Source organism: Hylobates moloch, unplaced genomic scaffold (assembly GCF_009828535.3).
Source record: "Hylobates moloch isolate HMO894 unplaced genomic scaffold, HMol_V3 SCAFFOLD_17, whole genome shotgun sequence".
Classification (NCBI taxonomy): Eukaryota; Metazoa; Chordata; class Mammalia; order Primates; family Hylobatidae; genus Hylobates; species Hylobates moloch.
The window spans coordinates 42,372,000-42,378,829 of NW_026652292.1; positions in this window are offsets into that span (position 1 = coordinate 42,372,000).

Genomic DNA, 6,830 nt, shown 5'->3' on the forward strand with positions numbered 1-6,830 from the left:
GACATGGATGAAACTGGAAAACATCATTCTCAGTAAACTATCGCAAGGACAAAAAACCAAACACCGCATGTTCTCACTCATAGGTGGGAATTGAACAATGAGAACTCATGGACACAGGAAGGGGAACATCACACTCCAGGGACTGTTGTGGGGTGGGGGGAGGGGGGAGGGACAGCATTAGGAGATACACCTAATGCTAAATGATGAGTTAATGGGTGCAGGAAATCAACATGGCACATGGATACATATGTAACAAACCTGCACATTGTGCACATGTACCCTAAAACCCTAAAGTATAATAATAATAAAGAAAAACAAAAAAAAAAACAGTTCTAAGAGTCACACAGTAAGGACAAAACTTCTTTCTCCTGGACCTACCCATCCCATCTCTAATTCCTATTCTTCAGGGGCAAACATCTTCATAGCTGTTTTTTCAGTGTTCACTTCCATATTGCTTTTTCTTGATTTTTAAATATTTTGACATCATTGTTTTTATTGTAGAAGATGAAGGGTTAAATCTCTTATAGTGCTTCTCCCCTACAAACACATGCACACAGATATGTAACATGCATGCATTACCCCCCACACACACACCTTCTCCCATTCAATATAGTTGTTTCAATCATTCCTCAAATTTTGATTAAATCAATAATGTGTTTATCATATTAAGATTGCATCACTGCTAATCATGCAGAATGCTGTAATTATATTTTATTTCTCATCTAATTATTGTGTTCTCTAGTTTATAATTGATTTTTTGTTCATTTGTGTGTTTGTTTGTTTACTTAACTGTGACAATCACAAACTCATTCCCAAACTATCCTCCTGCCCTGTAAAACCTCAGGACCATCAAGCCCATGAGGTATTCTGTCAGCTCCCTTTTTCCCTGAAGCCTTCTGCTCCCATCTGGGCAATCTGCTTTCCAAGCTTGCTGCAGAGCTGTTGTCCTGAACTTCCCTTCAGCCTCATTGGAGACATTGCTTCATCTCTCTCCTATACTCGACTCCCTCTTTATAGGATCCTATGTCTTCCTCTTGACTGGTTTACTCCAGCAGCTTCCTGAGAAAGAGTGCATGGGAAGTAAGTTTTTTTTGAGGCCTTTCATGGCTGCAAATGTCATAATTCTACCCCATGCATGTTAGTACAATCCATTGATATGGAAAAATTATTAGAATAGGAAACACCATATTGCAATTATTCATCCCCAGTTTTAGCCAAGTGTGAGAGGAATTCCAAAAGAACAGTGACTTGAACGAAATTGAGATTTTATCTCTGTCACATAAAGGTTGCCATAAGTAATCCAGGGCTGGTGCGCTTGCTCCACAGGCATCAAGAGCCTGGGCTCTTTCTATCCGGGTACTCACCATCCTCAACGGGCATTCTTTGTTTCATGGTTCAGAACAGCTGCTTCAGCTTCAGGCTTCACATTCTCAGTCTAACTTACAAGCACAAGAAAAAGGACGGAGAAGGACAGGGGACCACCCTTTCAGGACATTCCCTAAAAGTTGCATACCTGACTTCTACTTCCAACCCATTGACCAGAATGCACTCATCTGATTGCATGAACAGTCCATCCTTATTTTTACCCTTGTATTTAACCTTATTTTCATGACACCTCCCACAGATTTTATTGTACCTATATGTCTGCATCATTACTATTATTAGATTTTGAGCATATGGTGTGACATAAACATGCCTCTTAATTTTTATTATATCTTCACTTAGTAACCCAGATGTTGGGTGCCACTAACCATTACTTCTGTTTTGTAGGCTATATTAAGTTTGAAGCACAATATTACCATACTCCCCCAGAAGAAAGTTCACTCCACAAATCATTAATAATTTTTGAAGGTTGGCCTGATTGTCTTCCTGGGGAACTTTGTCCATATTGGTTGTTTGTTTGTTTATTTATTTATTTATTTATTTATTTATTTTGAGACAGGATTTCCCTTTGTCACTGAGGCTGTAGTACAGTGGCACAATCTATAGCCCGCTGCAGCCTTGAGCTCCTGGGCTCAGGCTCAAGTGATCCTCCCACCTCAGCCTCCCAAGTAGCTAGAACTACAGGTATGCACCACCACATCCAATTAATTTTTTAAAATTTTGTGTAGAGATGGGGTTTGTATTAGTCTGTTTTCACACTGCTATAAAGATGCTACCTGAGACTGGGTAATTTCTAAAGAAAGGAGGTTTAATTGACTCACAGTTCCATTCTGCATGGCTGGGAGTCCTCAGGAAACTTACAATCATGATGGAAGGTGAAGGAGAAGCAAGGCACCCCTTACATGGCGGCAGGAGGAGCAGGGGGAAGTGCCACACTTTTAAAACATCAGATCTCATGAGAACCCACTCACTATCATGAAAACAACATAGGGGAACCACCCACATGATCCAATCACCTCCCACCAGGTTCCTCCCTTGACACATGGGGATTATCATTCAAGATGAGATTTGAGTGGGGCCACAGAGTCAAACCATATCAGGGCCTTGCTGTGTTGCCCAAGCAGTGGTGTAATCATACCTCACTGTAACCTTGAATTCCTGGGCTCAAGTGACCCTCCCACCTCACCCTCCCAAAGTGTGGGGATTACAGGCATACGTCACCATACCTGGCCAATATTGGCAGCTTTAGGCTTCAGAACTATTTTTATCCTTTTTGGTGGGGAGGTCAAGTAATGTAAAGCAGGGGAGGTGTTTTGTGTTTCCCACATTGCAGAGTAAGGTGGCTTGCATCAAGAGAAAATGAATTCTACATTAATAAAAGGGCAGAGAAGAAAGAAGTTCCTTGGATTACATTGATTTAGTCATTCCAAAAGGTATACATATATCAAAATATCAGCCTGGCATGGTGGCTCACACCTGTAATCCCAGCACTTTGGGAGGCCAAGGCGGGCAGATCACTTGAGGTCAGGAGTTCAAGACCAGCCTGGCCAACATGGTGAAATCTCGTCTCTACTAAAAATACAAAAATTATCTGGGCATGGTGGCATGCACCTGTAATCCCAGCTACTCAGAAAGCTGAGGCAGGAGAATTGCTTGAACCCAGGAGGTGGAGGTTGCAGTGAGCTGAGATCATACTGCTGCACTTCAGCCTGGACAACAGAGCGAGACTCCGTCTCAAAAAAAAAAAAAAAAAAAGAAGAGAAAAAACGATCACTTGTGCACCACCAAAACTATACACAATTTTTACTTGTCAGTTAAAAATAAAGGACCAGGCACGGTGGCTTATTCCTGTAATCTCAGTACTTTGAAGACCAAGGCAGGTGGATCACCTGATCCCAGGAATTCAAGACCAGCCGTCTCTACCAAAAATACAACAAATTAGCCAGGAGTAATGGTATGCACCTGTGGTCCCAGCTACTCAGGAGGCTGAGGTGGGAGGATCGCTTGAGCCTGGGAGACTGAGGTTACAGTGAGTTGAGACTGCACCACTGCACTCCAACCTGAGTGAGAGAGTGACACCCCATCGCAAAAAAACAAAAATAAAAAATAAAGAAAAAGCAGGGAGGAAGAAGACTCTTGGCAGCATTTGAGCCTATCATTCTGTTTTACGATCCAGCTGCATCTGTGCTCTTTCCGTGGTTTGGTTGTTCAATAGTTCCATGGATCCTATTAGTCAATGTATGAGTCAGGGTTCTCCAGACCAATAGAACCAATAGGATGTGTCTGTGAGTATGTGAGTGTCTGTGTGGTGGGGGAGGGGGTGGAGAGAGAGATTTATTATATGAAATTGGCTCATATGATTATGGAAGCTGAAAAGCCCCAAGATCTGCAGTTGCTAAGCTGGAGACCCAGAAGAGCCAATGGTGTAGTTCCAGTCCAAGAGCCAGGAGGCTCAAGACCCAAGACGACCAGATGTTTGGTTTGAGTCAGAAGACAAAAAAAAGACTGACTGCCAGCTCAAAGTGGTCAGGCAGGAAGAGTTCCTTTTTTTATCTGGGGGAGGGCCAGCCTTTTTGTTCTATTCAGGCCTTCAACTGGTTGGAAGAGGGCTACTCACATTTAGGAGGGCAATCTGCTTTACTCAGTCTACTGATTCAGATCTTAGTCTCACCCAAAATCACTCTCACACACAAACCCAGAAATAATATGTAACCAAATATCTGGGCACCCCAAGGCCCAGTTGACATATAAAATTTACCATTACAGTCAGAAAATTCTCCATTTTATCCAAGACTGTTTAGTCTGGGTTTTAGTCACCTGAAAACAAAGTAATCCTTGCAGCCAGGTGTGATAGCTCAAACCTGTAATCCCAGCACTTTGGGAGGCCTAGGCTGGAGTACTGCCTGAGCCCAGGAGTTCAGGACCAGCCTGGGTAACATAGTGAGACCTTATCTCTAAAAAAAACATAAATTAAATAAATTAAAATAATAATAATAATCCTGACATTCATATTCAAAGTCGCTTATTGTATTGCAACAGAGCTTTCTAATTGTGCACATGGCTAGTTTCCCATGCATGTGTGTGTTGCAGGGGGTGATGAGGGCAGAGGATGGGAGGGTAGGGGAGGTTAGAGAGTGATAGCAAAAGGGTATGGAGCATCTTTGGAGGATGATGAAAGTGTTCCAAAAGTGATGATGAATATACAACTCTGTGGATATATGAAAAGCCATTTGTCCTGCAGCAGATATAACATGGTCTCCTAAAAAAGGAGCAGTGATGGCAATTAATATCCCCACAGAGGACCAGACAAGCCATGTTCCTGTAGCAGCAGAGCCAGAAGTGCCAACCAAATTTATCCCTGTGGCCAGGGCCAAGAGGGTTTCTCAATGAGATTAAAGGGCATCAATCACTTTGGTGCCCCCAAAGTAAAAAGGTCTGCTTGAAAAAACATTTTCAATGTAGTAAAAATAAAATACAAGTTTTAAGAAACATTGAGTTCATATCCTAACGTGAACATTAGATTTTCTTTCACTTAGACTTATCATCAAGAGCACTATCTTAGCAGATTCTTTTTAAGGTTTACTTAGAAGGCATGTCTAGGAAATCAAAAATCTACATTTAAAAATAAATGTATGGATCATTCAGCAGTTTCTTGGATATATACATTTTTACTTAGTCATCCTCTGAACATTAACTGTGAGACCTCCGGGTGAGGGGCCGTCATCATCCCTGAGTGCATAGACATAAGCAAGACATAGTCCCAGCCAGGAGGAGCCCATGGCCCAGAAGTGGAGTCAGCTCAGGTGATCACAGTCCAGCAGGATAAGAGCTGCCTTTGGAAGGGGTTGGGGGCATGATCTGAGGATCTGAGGGCATGGAGGAGAGAGTCGCCTGGGGGCCCCAGAAGCAGAGCTGCGATGGTCTAGTTATGAATGGCGTATTGTGGTGCTCATTTACCTTCCTGAGCCTCCATTTTCCCACCCACAAAGTGAAGCCAATTAAAGAACGATTGCATCAGTGCACTAACTGGTCTGACTTGAAAGAAACCACAGATCAAATGCAACTTACATCATGCTGTGAGTTAGCTCCCTTGGAAAACTGTGACTCATTGTATAAATTTCTAGAAGGAGTTGCCTAAATACAAGAATTCCATTAGTATTATCCAATTTCTCATTCATTTCTTCATTCAATAAACATTTCTTGAGCATCTACTACCCATGCTTCTGAAACTGAAATACACGACAGGGGTAGGTGGCAATGTATCAGATGGTATAGATTCAGCAATTCAACATTGCAGATCTTCTTGGAGCATTAGGTTTACTCAGGGTAAGCAATTCATAACATTTTTATGTTAAAACAAGCATGGATATACTACAGAGAAGAATGCAAAATGCATATGAAGTTTTAGGATAAAGCAGTTTGAGTTCATAGTAGACTTCTCTGATACGTGTCTTCCAGAATTTGGGGGGAAACTTGTGCATTCTCTGTTGCTATTAATTAAATATCAGTTGTTAAGTATCTTAAAAGATGCAAAACATACATCCCTCCAAAAGTGTATAATCTGAGCTGAAACAGGATATCTAAAACTATAAATCAAATAGATACCCATATGTGTCTTTTGAGAAGTATGAGATTACTTCTGTGTCTATGAAGTCATTTTATATCAGATGCCTGACGTGACAGAACTATGAAAAACCAATTCGGGGGCCCCACCAGAGAGAATCTGGAGAAAATGAAATTCATCTGGTTGCTTATTAAAGAAACAGATTCAAGAATAGCAGAAGAAGGGTCCCTGTAAAGTAAAAGCTCACATCCACTCAGGCAGTCAAGGCAGATGGCTTGGATGGATGGAGAGGATCACAAATGGCAGGGATTGGGAGAAGCCCATTCCAGCTGAACAGAGTGACACCGAGAAAAGGAACAAAGTAAAGCAAAGAAAAGTTGTATTTGGGGTTCAAGGATTAATCAGTTGGTCTAAATCAGAAGTTTGATCAAGCATGCCAGCACAGCCTAATGAAGGGACATTGAAACCAAGGACAAAGAATGTGAAATGCACCTGCCATTTAGCACATGCTCAAATGGAGTTTGCTGAACTAAATGAGCAGGACCAGGCTGATGAGATAATGCACTCCACTGAGCCCTGGCAGGTTACAACCAGTTAGCACCAGAGTCTGCCTTGAAGTGTTTCCAGTCTGCTTGCTCCTCCCTTTCTCTCACCTCCCTGTCTAGTCTCTCCCATTCCAACACACATACAGAAAAAAAAAATGTTGCAATACCACTCTCAACATTAGCTTCAATATACGTAGTTAAGTCCACAAGTAGTCCTGTGTGATGGTTCATCCAGAGGATGGAGTAATTTGTGCTGGGTGAATAAAGGGGTAGAGAGTTGTGACTGCCCAGTTTTGGGTGTGCGCTATCCTTGCAAGTTTGTCATTTTAGGGTCTTTA